The sequence below is a fragment of the Lipotes vexillifer genome, unplaced genomic scaffold (assembly GCF_000442215.2).
Source record: "Lipotes vexillifer unplaced genomic scaffold, Lipotes_vexillifer_v1.1 scaffold762, whole genome shotgun sequence".
NCBI classification, from domain to species: Eukaryota; Metazoa; Chordata; class Mammalia; order Artiodactyla; family Lipotidae; genus Lipotes; species Lipotes vexillifer.
The window spans coordinates 742,878-761,519 of record NW_006772276.1 but is presented as its reverse complement, the minus strand read 5'-3'; positions in this window follow the sequence as shown (position 1 = coordinate 761,519).

Genomic DNA, 18,642 nt, shown 5'->3' with positions numbered 1-18,642 from the left:
ACCATGCTCCAGCCTATTTCAAGATGGCTGATGTCACCATAATATGATCAAGAAACAATCCTAGAAGAACTTCACATAAGAAATGAAGTATAAGCAGTTCATACTTTTTAAAATTATGAAGTATTAGGAATTTAAAAGCTCGGAATAAACTAATCATTAGAAATGTTATAATAATGGGGGCCGGGCTTCCCTGGTGGCGCAGTGGTTGAGAGTCCGCCTGCCAATGAGGGCGACGCGGGTTCGTGCCCCGCTCAGGAAGGATCCCACATGCCGCGGAGCAGCTGGGCCCGTGAGCCATGGCCGCTGGGCCTGCGCGTCCGGAGCCTGTGCTCCGCAACGGGAGAGGCCACAACAGTGAGAGGCCCACGTACTCCAAAAAAAAATACAAAATAAAAAAAAAATGGGGGCCACCATTTATTGAACTCTTCCATGTAACAGTTGTCATTCTAGGCACTACAGCTACATTATCAGCAAGAATTCTATGAAGAAGATATTATTACAAAACACGCCCCTTTTATGTATGAGGAAACTGTTTAAATGATTTGCCCAAGATCATCTGGGTTGTTAGCGGTAGTGTTGGAATTCCAGCCCAGGTCTGCCTGATGCCAAGTCAGTGCCCTTTCGACTTACATTATACAATATCTTCTTTTTTTTTTTTAAATAAATTTATTTATTTATTTTATTTTTGGCTGCATTGGGTCTTTGTTGCTGCACACGGGCTTTCTCTAGTTGTGGTGAAAGGGGGCTACTCTTCCCTGCGGTGCACGGACTTCTCATTGCGGTGGTTTCTCTTGTTGTGGAGCATGGGCTCTAGGCACACGGGCTTCAGTAGCTGTGGCATGCAGGCTCAGTAGTTGTGGCTCGCAGGCTCAGTAGTTGTGGCTTGCCGGCTCTAGAGTGCAGGCTCAGTAGTTGTGGCTCGTGGGCTTAGTTGCTCCGCGGCATGTGGGATCTTCCCGGACCAGGGCTCGAACCCGTGTCCCCTGCATTGGCAGGCGGATTCTTAACCACTGCGCCACCAGGGAAGTCCCTATACCATATCTTCTTAATGTAAGTAAACAATTCTGTCAAAAATTAACCCATTTCATACAAACTACTATTTTAGACATATGAATCAATCTGACATTCTAAATTATTTTACTTGTTTCTTGAGCATATATAAACCGTCGTCATCATCCTGAGAAGTTTTCTACATTTCAGACAGATCACAAGATAAACAAGTTATGCGTCTTCTATTTGTCATCTCTTGGTTATCATCGATATTGTCTGTTTTATAATAACAGCTCCCATAAGACAAAAGGTTCAACTGAAATTGACTGAATGCACAAGTTCTATCTTCAGCTTTTTAGTAAATAGTATCAACTTAGAGTACCTAATAAATAATAGTGATTATTACAATTACTCAATTTAAAAGTGCCAAAAGAACTCTTGAGGTTTGGTGAGCCCCTAAAGGATGTTTTTCAAGTCTACAGATGTTTGAACATTAACTGCAAGTGTGTTACAAATATTTTTGAGTTGTATATTGCAGGGATTTATCTATATATTTCTATCTTTATTCAGTATCTTTTTACTTAAACTATAGGACTCAAATATGACCTACAAGTACACTTAAAATTCTCAGCCCATAATGTTTTCTTCTTAGATTTAAACTATGTCTTTTCCTTAAACTTCTTTACATTATTCATTTAGATATTTTATTGACTGAGTCTGAGGAATAGTGAGTTCAAGAGATAAATCTGCTAGAAATTATATTTAAAACTACTAAAGCAGGGACTTCCCTGGTGGTCCAGTGGTTAAGACTCCACACTTCCAATGCAGGGGGCACAGGTTCAATCCCTGGTTGGGGAACTAGGATCCCACATGCCATGTGGCCAAAGAAAACAAACAAACAAACAAAAAAACTACTAAAGCAGTGGTGAAGTAAGTAACAACAAGGGCAAATTTTAAGGTCACAGAATCGATTTGACTGAAATGTTAGAGGAAAATCTATTCCTAGTTGTCAGTTAATTAAATAAATTTAAAGACTAATACTTGATATGGCAAGGGCAGGGGGAAAAAAAAGAAAACTAGCCTAGAGGGATTGAGTCCACTTCTTTTTCTAACCCCCTTTATTTCTGGGAGTCCATTTCATCCTTAATTTTGTTTGAGTTTATCTCAGTTTGCTTCATTCAGTATATCTCCAAGTCTTTTCTTGATAATAATTTTATTCCCCCATCTGCCTTCTCTTGGCAACAGCTGACCTGGATGCAAGTCTAAAACGTAGTCAATGACAAATCACTACCAGATGAGTCTGTAAGTTTTACGCAGTGTTTCCTCCAGGCTCAGAACACTTTGAGGCCCAATAAAATTACTGGAATGATTCAGGATCACAGTGAGATCCTTTTTTTTTTTTTTTTGGTGGAAATCCTCTGGTTCTGCTAGACAATAAGGCACTAACGACGAATCCCATAAACTTTCAAAATCAGAAAATAGTAAGTTGTAATGGGCCAGGAAAAATTATAATAGTAACTAGAAAATTATTAAACAAATGATATCATGGTAAATCCTCAACATTTAAATTATTTTCCTAATATTTGTCTTTATTTAAAAATTGTTATAAAAATTACACACAATAATTTTTTATTGTAACATTAGAAACCAAACTCCTCAAAGAAAAAAAAAAATCACACAATCTCAGCATTAAAATGTTTGACTATATCCTTTTTTTTCAGTTTTGTTACTCTTAGTTTTAAATATTTGTGACCATACAGTATTGGTATATAATATTTTAATCAACAAATAATAAAATTTTACTTTTTAAAATTTCATTATTGGGTTTATGGATGGGTTTTTAAGAGTATGTAGACAATAATTTTCTAGGTTCTAATTAATTAAAAAATAAACAAAAATAGAAATTTCAGTCTATAACTGAATCCACAATAAAAACAAACCTACCCATTTGAATCACAAAGAAAATAATCTTAGCAACTCTTTCAGATATTTATAATGTATAATTTTTCATCTCTTAGGAGTCTTAAGAATCTACCTTTCTCAGTCCCCAACCACAGATATCAGATTTTAAAACTTTATCCTACACGCCACGTAACTTATTCTGAAAAATAGTTAGAAAACCATCTCCTAAAGATATGTGTTATAATTTGGGGGGGACATTTATGACATATCGAAGTGTTATGTATACAAGTGAAAATGTGCAAAAAGTCTATCAAATTAAAACTGAACATCTGTAAAATGCTTTGTAAAATAATGTAAAAAACATTTATAAATCAATTTGTGGGTGTTTAAAACAATGCATATTTGCTCTGCACTTTGAAGTTTGACTTATTCTCAGGCTTAATGATGCTTTACATAGGTTTAGCCTTTGGCAAATCTCAAGAAACCAAATTTTTATATACTTCCCTTCCCACCAAGGAATCCTCATTAAATTTTGGTGTCGTGGCAAGATCTTACAATCAGACCTCGTTTTAATCTTTTGCCCTTTATTAACTTTGCAAATTTAAGAATGTTACTAAGCAGAAGCCTCAGTTTCCATACCTTGAAAAATGGAAATTTGATAGTGGCCATTTGATGATGGCCTACTTAAGAAGGATTATTTTTAGGATCAAAACCAAAGTGAGATGACATATAGGTAAAATGCTGTTTTAAACTATAGAGCACTCCATAAAACGGCTCTCTCTGGCCTAGCAATATTTGTGCTGCAACCTCTCTTCCTTTTAACTCCTATTTGGTAAGAATCGATCGAAAACATCATTTTTCTAAATCTTAGGACTCAGTTCAATTATGTGATACTAAGAGACCCAGATCACTACCTGAAAAATACAAGTGCATTTCTTGGGGCTAAGATCCTGTTCCCACCATGTTGTCTAACTTATTAGTAAGTTTCCCTGTTGGAATTAAGGCCTTTGCAGAGTAACTGTAAAGCCCTATTTAAAAAAAGGTTTTAGGAAACTGACCACTTCCTAAAACTGCAACCCAAACAAGGCAGAAATAAATTTGAAGTGAATAAAGCTTTTTCCTACAGCATGAAGAACACACGCAGGACAGTTAACTGATATTAAAACAAACAAAATGGGTATGTAATAAGAAACACTAAAGTTTATCCTTTTATCAGGAAAAGAAAAAATCTAGAATTACTATGCAACCCTCATTCAACTCCCATCTCCCCGACCCCTCCCAATAAGTACTGTTTGGCTGTAAGACTGACTTCTGGAAGTTGTTATTAGTTTTTAGGTAAAAGTCTAAAGGAGTCTCAGGGTTTATTAAGGTTACTATTTCTTTAATGTACTCACAATGAACAAGTAAAGGACTATGCTAAAGACTATGCAACCCCTTATCCACAATCTACTGCATCCATTGGAAATTGGGGTACATTGTAGGAAATGAGCATTTTTCCTAAAGTGAAAAATTCCACTCTTTTGAAACTTTGCCCAATGTGCTAGTATCAAGAGAATTCAACTATATTGCTTTATGGAGGTAATGTAAGAAGAAAAAAAACAAAAACAATGCAAGCTTTTAAAATTAGTTAATTGATTATTATTACCAGTTTTAAACTGCGAATTTGCAATGAATGCTCTGTTCCTCAGAAAAACAAAATGAATCGAAAACTACTGTTGCATGACTGAGATACACTCCCTTGGACCTTCCCAATTTGCAGTTTTCTTCCCAGCTTCTCCCTGTATTCCTCCCTGGCCTGAAGCCACTGCCCAAGTAAGGGCCACCAAGGGTGATACTGAATGAATTCCAGGCAAATTCCATAGGTAGCCTGACTTTTTCTCCAGTACAGAGTAGTACAGTGAATGGTTATAATAAATAAAGCAGCATCATCCACAGGCTCTGAGTGTTTAAGGTTGATGACCCTCCAAAATGAAATTTCAGTGAGCTGAAGATGGAAGCAAAAGAAACTTCAAAGGGTCACGTCTAGACAACACCTTCCTGTCTCAGGGAATTGCTTGCAACCTCCACTTAGATGCAGATGAGAGAGAAGGAAAGCCTGTCAAACCTCATTGACCAAAGGTAATGGTACAGGGTAATTTCTTCTGATAATGTCACCCAAAAAGGAAATCCTACAGACTAAACCGATTAAGACCTCAAGGGAAATATCATATGAACAAAATTGGGGGTTTTTTTGTTTTTTGCTTTTGGAGGTTGCGGATGGGATTTTTTACATTGATTCAGGCCTCTTTTTTTGTAGAAAGAAAGAAAATGGAACTACATTTGAGAAAAAAATTTAGTGTGATATGTAATAACAGATATTTCTTTTACAAGTTCCCCCACTAGATATTTATGAACTCTCAAAATCTTGGTTCCCCACTATCAGAAACCATGTTTCTTTTCAAGATCTGTTATTTCTTTAAAAAGAAATAAAGTTGATTTGGGTAACTTGGGTAGTTTAAATTTTATTGTATGCTTCTGAGATGAGATAGGAAGATATGGCTTGTGATTATCTGATTTTACGTCAATATATATTTTAAATGAACATATGTTTATAGCATACATTTATTCATCTATAAACAAAGTGACTAAGGAAGAAATAAGTAGGAACAACTAATTCTAGTACTTTCAAATTAAGATGTCTTATTTATGAGTAGATGCCTCATGCTTATTATGGTACTATATATTTTCATTTGAAATGGATTTTTCAAATGAAGCAAAAACTATTTTATTTACTTTTTGCCCAAATTTCCCTCTTAAATCATCTTTTTAAAAAGCACAAGGGTCTTAGTTCTTTATAATGACCACTGATGTATTCTGAAAATTACGTGTTTATTAATGTACTTGACATTCCAAGATAATACTTTTTTTTTTAATAAATTTATTTATTTATTTTTGGCTGTGTTGGGTCTTCGTTGCTGCTCGCGGGCTTTCTCTAGTTGTGGTACGCGGGCTTCTCATTGCAATGGCTTCTCTTGTTGTGGAGCACGGGCTCTAGGCACACGGGCTTCAGTAGTTGTGGCACGCGGGCTCTAGAGCGCAGGCTCAGTAGCTGTGGCACTTGGGCTTAGTTGCTCCTCGGCATGTGGGATCTTCCCGGACCAGGGCTCAAACCTGTGTCCCCTACATTGGCAGGTGGATTCTTAACCACTGCACCACCAGGGAAGTCCCCAAGATAATACTTCTGATGATTCTATAGCCATAGAAATGTGAACAGGCTGTGAAATGTTGATCTTGCCAGCCATCCCTGGCATGTTATATGGGTAGAAATAATTATTCTTTGATAAGAATCTCTAAATTTTTTAGACTCTGTAACTAGCTACAATTTATGGTACCCAGTCGGGTGGGTCTATCTTCCTAACCTTTACCAGGGAGGGTCCAACACTATCCTGTATTGTTTGAAAATAGGACTTGCTGTACCTTTGACACCACAGTAGGCACCATCAATAGCTCCCCATGGTCATGGAGCTAGAACAGTGAAACAGCCACCTTCTACACCTTCCCCCATGAGACTGCACTTTTACGCAAAATAAGACTCATCTATGATAGTCATGACTATTTTAAAAAGTCATCCATGATACTGTGGAACTTTGATTTAGTGAGAAGCATGAAACCATGCTGACAGGCACATGTGCTAGCCTTCCTGATTTGGTTTTCCACTTTTCTTCGAGTATGTTTTTCAACAGTGTGACTCAGGTATCAAAATTCTAATAGACCACCAGTTATTTGTCACTAATGAAATTACAAGCTTCTACAAGATTACCTCCCCAATTTAGGTTAAGAGAAAATAGTTTTCTCTACTGGTAAAAGTCTGATTTGAAACTTAAAAGCTGTTATTATTTTGCAAGTTATTACTTTACAAGTTAGTACTTAAGTTATAAGTAATATACAAGTTATTATTTAAATAATTACTTTCAGGATAACAAATTTCACCCAAGCTAAATCTTTTGAAAACTTGCTGATTAAAAATTCCAACTCCTATGTATTCCTGACTGAAAAAGTAATTGAAGATACATTTTGAAAAAATTTCGAAGATGCAGAAACATTTCAAGAAAAAAATAAAAATCACCAACATTGTGACACATTTCATTCGATTCTTGTTTTCTCTCCAAATGTTATTTTGCATATAGTTGAGATCATACTTTATACATGACATCTTATTTTACTCAATTACATCATAAAATTTTCTCATGTGAAAATTTCTTCCAAAAAACAACTTTAATAACTATATAATATTCCATTATATAAATATACCACATCTTAATGATTCATCTATTTTGAATATCTTGCTTGATTCAAATAGCATGCTATTAATAACAACAAAAAGTTGTACTTCTTTTGCACAAATCTAAGTCAATATTTAGGATTATTTCCTCAGAATAGATTTCTAGATATGAGATAGCTGAGGCAAAGGATATGGTCCCTCCTCCCTAATTTAAAAGTAAGGTAATTCTAATTGGTTAGTAGTAGTAAATAAAAAAGCAGTAGGAAAAAAATACCCATAACTTTCCTCCTTGTGCAACTACATTCTGTCATATTTCTGCCCAGTCTTTTTTCTTTCATTATAATGTAAACCATCTTGTATATTTACTTTTGCATCTAGTTTTTCTCATCTAACATATCAGAAGTGTTTTCATAAGGCAATAAAAGCATTTTTATTTATTATTAATGACTGCATAATTTTCCATCATTTGAATGAAGCATAATTTACCTAACCATGTCCCTGAGAATCTAGATTGCTTACAATTTTTCCTTTATATACAAAAGGCTGAGACAAACATCCTAGTGTATAAACCTTAGTGAGAATTTTTATATTATTTCCTTTGCACAGACTATAAAAAGGAAAATACTTCATTATGAACATTTTATAAAGCTTTTTTGCTACATATTGTTAAAAGCTGAATCAATTTTTACTTCCAGCAAGAGTATAGACGACCTTCACCCTTACCAGCATAACATACCTTTACGATTTGCTAATCTGATTTGAGTAATAAATAATCTCATTACTCTATTATTTGTATTTTTCAGGTATATTTGAGGTTGAAATTTTTTTCATGTTTCTCAACCATTTGTATTTCCTCTATTACAAAACAGTCATGTTTTCTGCCCATTTATTTATGACACTTCTTATTTTTCTTAAAGAGTTTTATGAGCTCTTTACTGAACAAAGTTATCAGTTCCTTGTCACATTCATTGCAAATTTATTTCATCCTGTTAGAAAACTTATTGTTTAAATAGTACACAAGACAAACTTTAACATATCATAGTACATCAAAAAATTCACTGAAATATTTTAAATATTACTAAAATAATACTGTATAAATTACTCATGAGTACTCTCCCTTAAGAAAGGCTAACTTCCACTTACACGATTATCAACTCTAAATTAGCAGAGTTTAAATTAAAAAGGTTTTTCTGAAAGTAGATTAAGTGCACTACCTACCTTTTGTCACTTTAAACACTAGGGATGACTATAAAATGATAATGGTAATTCACATGGGGTTTTCACTTAAGAAAACCTGTGAACGTACAAAGATACTATTAGATCTGGAAACTCATATAAGGATTTCTTTTACAGCCAATTGAGCATAAAAGCATTTCCAGAAGATAAGAAACAATGTACAGCATCAACTTCAGGTCTCTACAGCATCCTTAATTATGAAAGAGCAAAATAAGCAAACAAGTTTTCAAACAATGATTTTTCTTTTAATGGAGAAAAATCTAAATAAATTTGGCAAAGCTCCTCCATCCATTACACTAATAGTAAGGAATAGATTTCACAAAAATACTATTTAATTCACTCAAGGGACTTCCCTGGTGGTGCAGTGGTTTAAGAATCCGCCTGCCAATGCAGGGGACACGGGTTCAATCCCTGGTCCGGGAAGATCCCACATACCGCAGAGCAACTAAGCCCATGAGCCACAACTACTGAGCCTGTGCTATAGAGCCCATGAGCCACAACTACTGAGCCCATGTGCCACAACTACTGAAACCCATGTGCCTAGAGCCTGTGCTCTGCAACAAGAGAAGCCACCGCAATGAGAAGCCCGCACACCGCAACGAAGAGTAGCCCCCGCTCGCCACAACTAGAGAAAGCCTGTACGCAGCAACGAAGACCCAACGCAGCCTAAAATAAATAAATTTATTTTTAAAAATTCACTCAAGATTATAAAAGAAAGTTATTTAAATAACAGACATGGATATTAGGTCAATATAGGCATTTATGATGATTAAACAAAATTCTCAAATAAAGGAATGTCTTTCTAGCTCCACAGAGTCTTTTAGAATACTTTTAATTTAATCATATTATATATTTTGAAAATTATTTTGTAAATTATAAAAAGCTAACCAAATTAAGTTATTATTTATGCCCTCTTATTTTGATGCTTTGGGGAGTTTAGCAAATTTGGAGTAAAAAATACACTTAAAAATCTACTTGAGAAAGGAATTTGGATCATTCATTTATAAGTAAAATATATTACCTTCAATTTATTCTTAACCAAGCTGGCTGATGAAAAAGAATTTCTCCATAAGAAGTACCACTACCTATAAATGTTTTACTCATAAAAGTTTAACCAAGCATACATATTAGAATGCATTAGGTAAAACCTTGCCCAAACAATCCAGATTATTTTCAGAAATAAAGCAATTCTAAATTATTTAGATTTTTTTCCTGGTTGAAAAAATAAGATGCAAATTAAAGCTAACTCAAATATTCTCTATCAGTAATAAAATGAAGATAGGGAAATGGTAAAAGGTCAACACTCATGGAACCTAACTTCAAGATATGGCTCTCTCTAATTTCTTTCATAAAAGATTGGAAAACTTCCATGTTGTTCCACACAAATATGCTCACATATTAAATTTTACTGGCTGAAAGCAGAGCCATTTTTCTCATTAACAATGAAATAAACAAAATGCATTTTAAGAATATACACTTTTTCCATGAGATCCAACAAAGTGAAAAACAATCTTCTATCATTTTAAAATGTAACAGTCTGCGTGTGAGATGTATCAGGTTTTTTATTTGTATGTTTAATATTTTAATTTTATTATAATGAGTACATATACCATAATTATAGTTAAAAAAATAAAATAATTTTTAATTAGTCCCCAAACATTTTTTTCTGATTTACCTTCATGAGGAAAAAAAAAAAAAAAACTCTGCTTAACATAGCACTACATGTTCACATCTATTGGGGGAAACTGTTAATAGTCCTTAAAACGAAGCCATGAAGTCATCATATCTACTATTATAATTAATGGAATCAAATAGTTCATAAATAACAAATATTTTGGCTCAAAATTACACTTTTTAAAAAATTATTATAACCAGGGATCCATGTATGGCTTTCTCTCCAAGCATTTCTGAATCATCTAAGTACCTCACGATCATTCCTGTTCTTTTCTCCAAAGTAAGTCAAACATAAAACAAATCTACCCTGATTCACATACACATAGAAAAGCTTTGTGTGTAATGATTTGGACATCATGAAACTGCTGGAACCATGCCTTTGACAAAACAGATGGAATGCAGCTAAGAAAATAAAAAGTGAAGTTGCCAACTTTGAATGCTCTGTTACTTTGTCTAAACATAACTCATTATTTCAAATTATAAAATGTAAAAATGTATCCAGTGCTGGCATACCTTATGAAATGCAAAAGAAAACAAAATAACCTAGGCTCTTCATTGCAGTGTCTTTGTAGTTTGATTGAACACATCAATTATTTCAAAATGCCTTTGTCAAGTTTTTTGTTCGTTTTTTTGTTGTCTTTTTTTTTTTGCTTTGACATTGGCTTTCAACATTTTGGAACAGATTTATTTCTTATTTGTGGTCACACAGACAAATTCATATAAAACTAATGCCTAAATTGTAACCTGAAATTTTAATTCCAATATGTTTATAAAGACCTATAATCTTAATGAATATGCATTATATTATTTTGTTAACAGATACAAATATAATTAACAAAGGATTATAAATGTCAACTATATTTATAATTCCCCCATATGTTAAATATTATGTAATATGTAACTTAATTATGTTTAAGTATATTAATTATGACGAATGAAACTGTATATAGTTTGTAAAATATATACTAGTATTGGGGTTTCCCTGGTAGCGCAGTGGTTAAGAATCTACCTGCCAATGCAGGGGACACGGGTTCGAGCCCTGGTCTGGAAGATCCCACATGCTGCGGAGCAGCTAGGCCCGTGAGCCACAACTACTGAGCCTGCGCATCTGGAGCCTGTGCTCCACAACGGGAGAGACACAGCGACAGTGAGAGGCCCGCACACCGCGATGAAGAGTGGTCCCAGCTCACCGCAACTGGAGGAAAGCCCTCACACAGAAACAAAGACCCAACACAGCCAAAAATAAATAAATAAATAAATAAATTTATAAAATATATACTAGTATTTTATTATTTATTGTTACTGTAAGAAAAGCTTAAATTTAAAAGTATTACTTCTTTAATGCAAAGACTGTTTAATATGTAGCTTATCAGGAGGGAAATAAACTCATAATTTCTACAGTCTTTCTTTTTTTTTCAATTTCATTTTAGTAATTATTTCAGCGGTCTACACAGAAAATATTCAAAACTACATATCACAATTTTTAAAAAGTATTTGTTTTAATATTATTTTTCCCAGAAAAATATTTTACTTTGCTAGATCCGTAACAGAAGTTAATCTTTGCTGCCTTAATACTGTATTTCCCTTCACCATAAGAGCAGCTTAACATGGAGAATCAAGGTGTTAGTAAAACAACAAAAAAATACTGAAACTCCTTACTATTTAACCTTGAATAAAGGCTCACTTTCCAAATTCTTTATCAAAAATAAAGGATAAAAACGATGTACTTGGAACTGAGTCTATTAAAATCCACCTTATTTACACTCTAATTCTGATGGATTACTTTTATACATTCATAGATAATAAATTCAAGATATTACTGACCAATCTTCTAAAAATACAACATTTTCTACAATGCAATTGTTTTGAAATATTTTTTCCAAAAGAAAAAAAAAATCAATTTGTCATTTGTGTAATTTAAATGAAATTTTGGTTATTCCTGAAATTATTTTAGTCACTCATAAATATCTATTTAGCATTTCTCTTTGATAATTTAAGATGTTTCATCAACAGTATTATTTTAAATATTTTTTTGTTCTCCAAAGAGAAGAGTAAGAAAGAAATGCTCTAAAATTTGAGGTGTTTTACTTGTAATTTAAATCTTGCTGAGACTTTTGGCTTGGCGTTCTCTTAAAAAACAAAAACAAAAAACAAACCAGTCACATTTAGCAACAGATACAATAGCCAGGCAGCCAAAATAGGTTAAACTTGAGTATGAGAGTGTTTTTTACTTTATTTTCCCTTGCCCCCAGATGCCTAGCAATTCTTTCTAAAGACAAAATGCTGATTAAACTATAATATCCTAGGTAGACCTAACAGTAGCACTGGCTGGAAGAAATATAATGGTACTTTACCCATCACATTTTCATCGAACTTAAAAGATATGAAATAATTAGTTACCTGTGAACATTTTAAGTGTGTCAAATATAGTATTTACTTGTAAAATGCTCAATTTGTAACAAAGCACTTTCCTATACTTAAAGTTTTACGAAGGGGAAAAAGAAAAGATACTAGAACCCTAACTTAAAAGGGTCAGCAGTGAATATGTTTAAAACTTCATGTACTGTATATTAATAGCTTACTTTAAAATCCACCAATATTCCGGGAAGTCTTTAGGAATACTAATACATATGCCTTTGGTCAATTACCTATTGCCATCACAACTGCTGAGCATCCAACAGCCTAAGAGTTTGCCAACTGGTAAGCCTTACATAAGCAAATTGTAAAAAGAACCTGAACCAAAACAAAAACAAAAGCAGAAAGTGCCATGTAAGTCCAGACGAGTCCTCCACCCTAAACGTGTGCTCTAGAACTCAGTCCCCATGCTAGAGGAGAACTACATACCTCCCCACTTAATCTCACCATTAAAGACTCAAAATCAGAGTCTAAGCGAAAGAGAGGCAAATACCTGAAGACAGACATTTATTGTAAAGTTTTTAAAACACCCCCCCCCACACAATTAAAACAGTGAAAAAGGTCTAGATGAATGGAACATACAGTAGAAAATTTCAACTAGCAAAGCTTAAGTCTGACTCATTCTGAATTTCTGGTTAACAAATATCAGTAATAAATATTTACCCCCTGAATTTCATCATTTTCAAAAGCTTTGAAGTTGGAGTTTTTAATTTCCTCTTGGTTCTGTTTAGGGCAGATGTGCATTGTAAGAGACATTCACAAAAATAAGAGACTACTATGCTTTACTTTAAAATACAAATATCCATAATTTTTCTCCCTTTACATCAAAATTTAATAACATCAAAATTTATTTTAATATATTCTTTATTCCTTAGGAACCAGGAAAAAAGTAATCTATCAGGAATATCTGCCCCCATGTAAATCTACAAGTTGGAAAGCAAAAAAAACCAAGTGAACAGTAACTCAATATAGAGAAAAAAGGCAATACCCCAAAGCAAATTCTCAAAAGCATTTAGGAAAAAGTCTAGCAAAAAATAAATAAATAAATCCTTTATCAGGATTAAAATTAAAACACTCTGAATTAATGACTGAGTTACATACCCAACAGCTTAAAAATATTTTGTAAAGTAAAAAGTAGTGGAATTGGTGATTTGATGGTTACTCAGAAGTACAAAAGACTTTCCTAAAAATGGAAGCTTCAGCTGCATCATGATAAGCAAGCCAGTTTGATTATTTAATTTTCTCTGATCTAAACTACCAGATTAGCTAGTAGCTAGAAATAATTGACAGATGTGGAAAACCTCTTTGCAATACAGTTTTGTAAATAGCACGTTTGTGCAGAAAGTGAGATAGGTAGTAAATACTTAAGATCAGGCATTCTGGGATTTACAACTAACTCTGAAGCTAGCAACTTCTAATAGTGTTTATTTGCCTTGGAGTTGTTTTGGTTTTTTTATTTTATTTTTTGTTTTTTTTAATTCTTCCTGCCACATAGACTACCAGGTTTTTTTATATTGTTGTTTGTTGTTGTTGGTTTTTTTTAATTAAAACTACAGTCATCAGCTTTATAAGGTCATAGCCTGTAGGAGGGAAGTAAAATATCATTTTTTTTCTCACTGTATTTCTACATCCTTCAGAGTCTGACCATGAATTTACTCAGTTATGCAACAAATATTTATTGATTACTTACTACTAATGAGATAAATAAGGATAAGTAATAAGGAGAAATATGTTTTAATAAACTTTTTCCTTTAAAACACCCAGTAAGATTCATTTAAATTAAAAAGTTTTCAAAAATGTTTACAGTTAAACTATCATGGGCTTCCCTGGTGGCTCAGTGGTTAAGAATCCACCTGCTAATGCAGGGGACAAGGGTTCGAGCCCTGGTCCAGGAAGATCCCACATGCCAAGGAGCAACTAAGCCCATGCGCCACAACTACTGAGCCTGTGCTCTAGAGCCCGCGTGCCACAACTACTGAAGCCCGCGTGCCTAGAGCCTGTGCTCTGCAACAAGAGAAGCCACTGCAATGAGCCCATGCACCGCAACGAGTAGTCCCCGCTTGCTGCAACCAGAGAAAAGCCTGTGTGCAGCAACAAAGACCCAGCACAGCAAAAAATAAAATAAATAAAATTAAAAAAAAAAAAACTATCACAACTTGGTTTTGTTCTTAATTCTTTTGCTTTTCAATTATTTGTTTTATTTAGTTTGAGATTTTGGAGAATTTGCCCATGTCTGCTTTCAGTGTTGAATTAAATTCTACATCCTTAAATAATCAGACTTAGTGGTAACCTTGAGGAAGATAAACAAAGAAGCACTTTAAGATTTATTTTGGAGAATGTATGAAAATTAGTTTGGGGAGGAAAGATGAAAGAATTATATTATTCTACATTAGAAAACTGGTTCATAAATATTTTGCAGTATCATCTACTCCCATCTGTGGGAAAAATTATTTTTTTGTTAAATGTTGTTAAATGTCTATGTCAGCCAACTGCCTGGAAGCATCAAGGGATCAGGAAAGACGGTGTCTGTTCTGTTCATCAGTGTGCCCCCAGTGCCTGTCACAGTGCTTGGCACATAACAGGTGCTCAATAAATACTTGAGTGAATATCTACGAGCCATATTTTCCATTCTCTTGCTGACAGAAGAAAAGGTCTACTACTGCTCTGCTTATCACTTAGGTTATCTATACTCTGTATGTTTTTAAAAACCAGTTCCATCTACTTATTCTTCCTCTTGAGGGAAGAAGAACCTTAGTGCCACAGCTTTTTCCTTCCCCACATTAGGGCTTTAGACTTTGCTTTCCTAACAACTAGAAGGGAAGACCAACAATCAGTACAAATTTGAGAGGAGCAATGTAGTCTGTAGGTTCATAACTTTAGTTCAAGCAGTGCCTGTTTCATCTGCCATTCCACCTGGACTTCCCAGTGTGTCTTCTCTTAGCAGGAAGTCTTTTTGGACCGCACCTTATAAACTCTTTAGAAAGCCCCAAGCAGTTCTAAATCCCTAGGTTGCACACTATCTACCAAAATCAAGTCACTTCAGTTTAGATATGAATTACAACAGAAACCATTATCAGATTTTCTCATATAATCCCTAAGTGCTAATGAGCCCTTATCACTGTGGCTTTTTTTGTTTGTTTGCATTTAGAATATGCTCCACAATTTATGCTCTAGAAATTCAAGAGGTTACCTAAAGTTGTAGATATCTCTGATACACTATCTCATTTGATGATCACAATGACCCTTTAAGTTAGTCAAAGTCATTACTACCTTCATTTTCTAAATAAAAAAGAGACATGGAAAGGTCACAAGGCTACTAAGTAGCATAGCTGATTCTTTCGACTCTAACTTCAGATTTTTTTTTAAAAGACCTAATGCAGGAATCCCAAACTAGCAATCTTTGTGTCTTGACACTCAACTTTTTTAAAACCAAAATTAATCTCAATGTGCATAAGCAAGGTATGTCACAGGCCTACCACTCCCTATTGTATTTTATTGAGCCTCTTCATACATTCATATTACTACTGGGTCACTAAATTTATTTGCATTGAGATCCCATCAAAAAGAACAGCCATTCATTTATTCACTGATCTATTCATTTGTTCAACAAACACAGTATAGCCACTATTTAGACACCACGATTATCAAGTTCCATAAGACATGGTCACTGCCCTCAAAAAGTTTTCAAGCTAGTAAGGGAATCAGATAAGGCCATCTGGATACAAGGTAGCAGATAGAGAAATGTACAAAATACCAGCCAAGCACAAAGGTAAGGTATTTAAATCAGAATGTGCAGATCAGATCATGAAAGGTAATCACTGTATGGCTATTATAAGCCCCAACACCTCTCTCCCAATACCCTCCTCAGTTTTCAGATAGCATTCCAGAGCACAGCTTTCAAAGTTCAAATTTTGAGTTCTTATTAATATTCTGTCATATGGAATGAAAACTATAGACAGCTTCAGGTTAAGCTCAAATCACTACAGATTTGTGTTAAAAATTAGTAATTATGTTTTGGAGGCAAGTCTAAGGCTACAATTCTATAGATTTAAGAATTTAAAAAATAGATCTTTAATATATAACAAAAAGGTAGATGAGAGATGCCTTATTTCTGACATATAAGCTATATTCTATATTATAGTTAGATTAAAACCACTTCACAAGTGTTTCATTTAGCACTATGTATACCACTGTGTTCTAAATACATGTGCTTTTATTATACCAAATTCAGGGAAGGTAAAAAGCACATAACAAAATTTACCTAAAAGGAACATATCCAGTTTTCTATGTATTACCTAATACTCACTAAGCCTCTGGATCTAGAAAAACTGAATTATATTTTTTAAACTATTTGTTGATTTGTTAAAGGCGGTCTGGCTCAACCACAACATGAAAACTGTTTAGATTTCACATGTCTTGGAGTTTTTACCAAAAACTCTAATTCAGTCAGATTGTCTGATGGTAGTTTTGTATTCAAGTCTTTAAACTCTTAGCCTCAAGAATCAGTGTGCACAGGAAAAGAGCTAATGAATGTGCTAACTGGTCTTTGTTATATACCTTCAACTGTTCTCCATATATCATTTAGGATGCTCTTGGTCAAATCAAAAATATCTAATTCAAGGTAGTTTAAACCACTGAGGTAAAGTAGAGGTACAGGTTAACAAAGAGGCTCTTTTTCTCACTCATTTTCTCAGCTTTGCCCTCCTCTCTCCTCCATATGTCAGTTTCATCTTTGGGCATTTCTTTCATGGCCACAAGATGGATACATTTGCTACAGGCTTCCTAGTTTATATCTATGGAAAATAGGGGCTCTCCAACATTCTGAGGATCAAACGAAACTCCCAAGGGTCTTTTTTTTTTTTTTTGCGTTATGCGGGCCTCTCACTGTTGTGGCCTCTCCCGTTGCAGAGCACAGGCTCCGGACGCACAGGCTTAGTAGCCATGGCTCACGGGCCCAGCCGCTCCGCAGCATGTGGGATCTTCCTGGACCGGGGCACGAACCCATGTCTCCTGCATCGACAGGCAGACTCTCAACCACTGTGCCACCAGGGAAGCCCCCAAGGGTCATTCTGATGAGAGAATTTGCTTCCTTTATTCTTTCAACATATATTCATTGATCATCTACTGTATGTCAGGTACTATTCTTGGCACTGGGAATACAGCCATGAACAAAACAGATTACATATCTTCATGGAGCTTAAGTTTCTGTAACCATCCCTGAATTAATCACAGTAAAGCTGCACACCTGAAACTAATATAACATTTTAGATTAATTATAATTCAATTTTCAAAAATCACAGTGACAACTGGTTTACCTCCATTAGTTTGCCACTCCTGGACCTAGGGTTAGAGCCAATCCTAATCAAACTACACAGCTACTGCACGATGGAATAAAATAGATGTCAGTAAGGTGACTGCAATGTTTATTTCTCTCACCTATTAATATTTGGCAATGGATATTGATAATCAATTAGATCAATTCATACACAATTCTATATGAGTTGAAAAAATATATATATATGGAATTATTCTACATGCAAATAAGCTATACCTTGGGGAGAATGGAAGTAATCCCCTGCAGTTGTGAAATGGGCTATGGATCTCAGCCAGACAGGATGATGGGACTTCAGTTCTACCCAGCTGCTCTTGAGTTGTCCACCACCTAAAAAAACGTTAGCCATGCCAATGTTTTTTATCAACGTAATTAATGTCAGGAAATATGCTGGATAACTTTTAAATAAAATTTATATTTTGTAAAGTAAAATATCATCACTCTCCAAACCAAGCATACAGTGTCCTAGTTCCCTTTAGTCACTTCCATGGCCACAATCTTCATCCTTGACTTTAGTCCACTGCCCTGCAAATATCCACTAAGGAGACCTGAATTTAGGATGTCCATTTCAGTCCAAAGTCATTATGACTACCAGAAAACAAACCAAAAAATACATGTCACACTCATGATGGGTGAGAGGTCTGTTAGAATTAAAAGACACCAGGGCTTCCCTGGTGGCGCAGTGGTTGAGAGTCTGCCTGCCGATGCAGGGGACACGGGTTCGTGCCCTGGTCCGGGAAGATCCCACATGCCGCGGAGCAGCTGGACCCGTGAGCCACGGCCGCTGACCCTGCGCGCCCGGAGCCTGTGCTCCGCAACGGGAGAAGCCCAC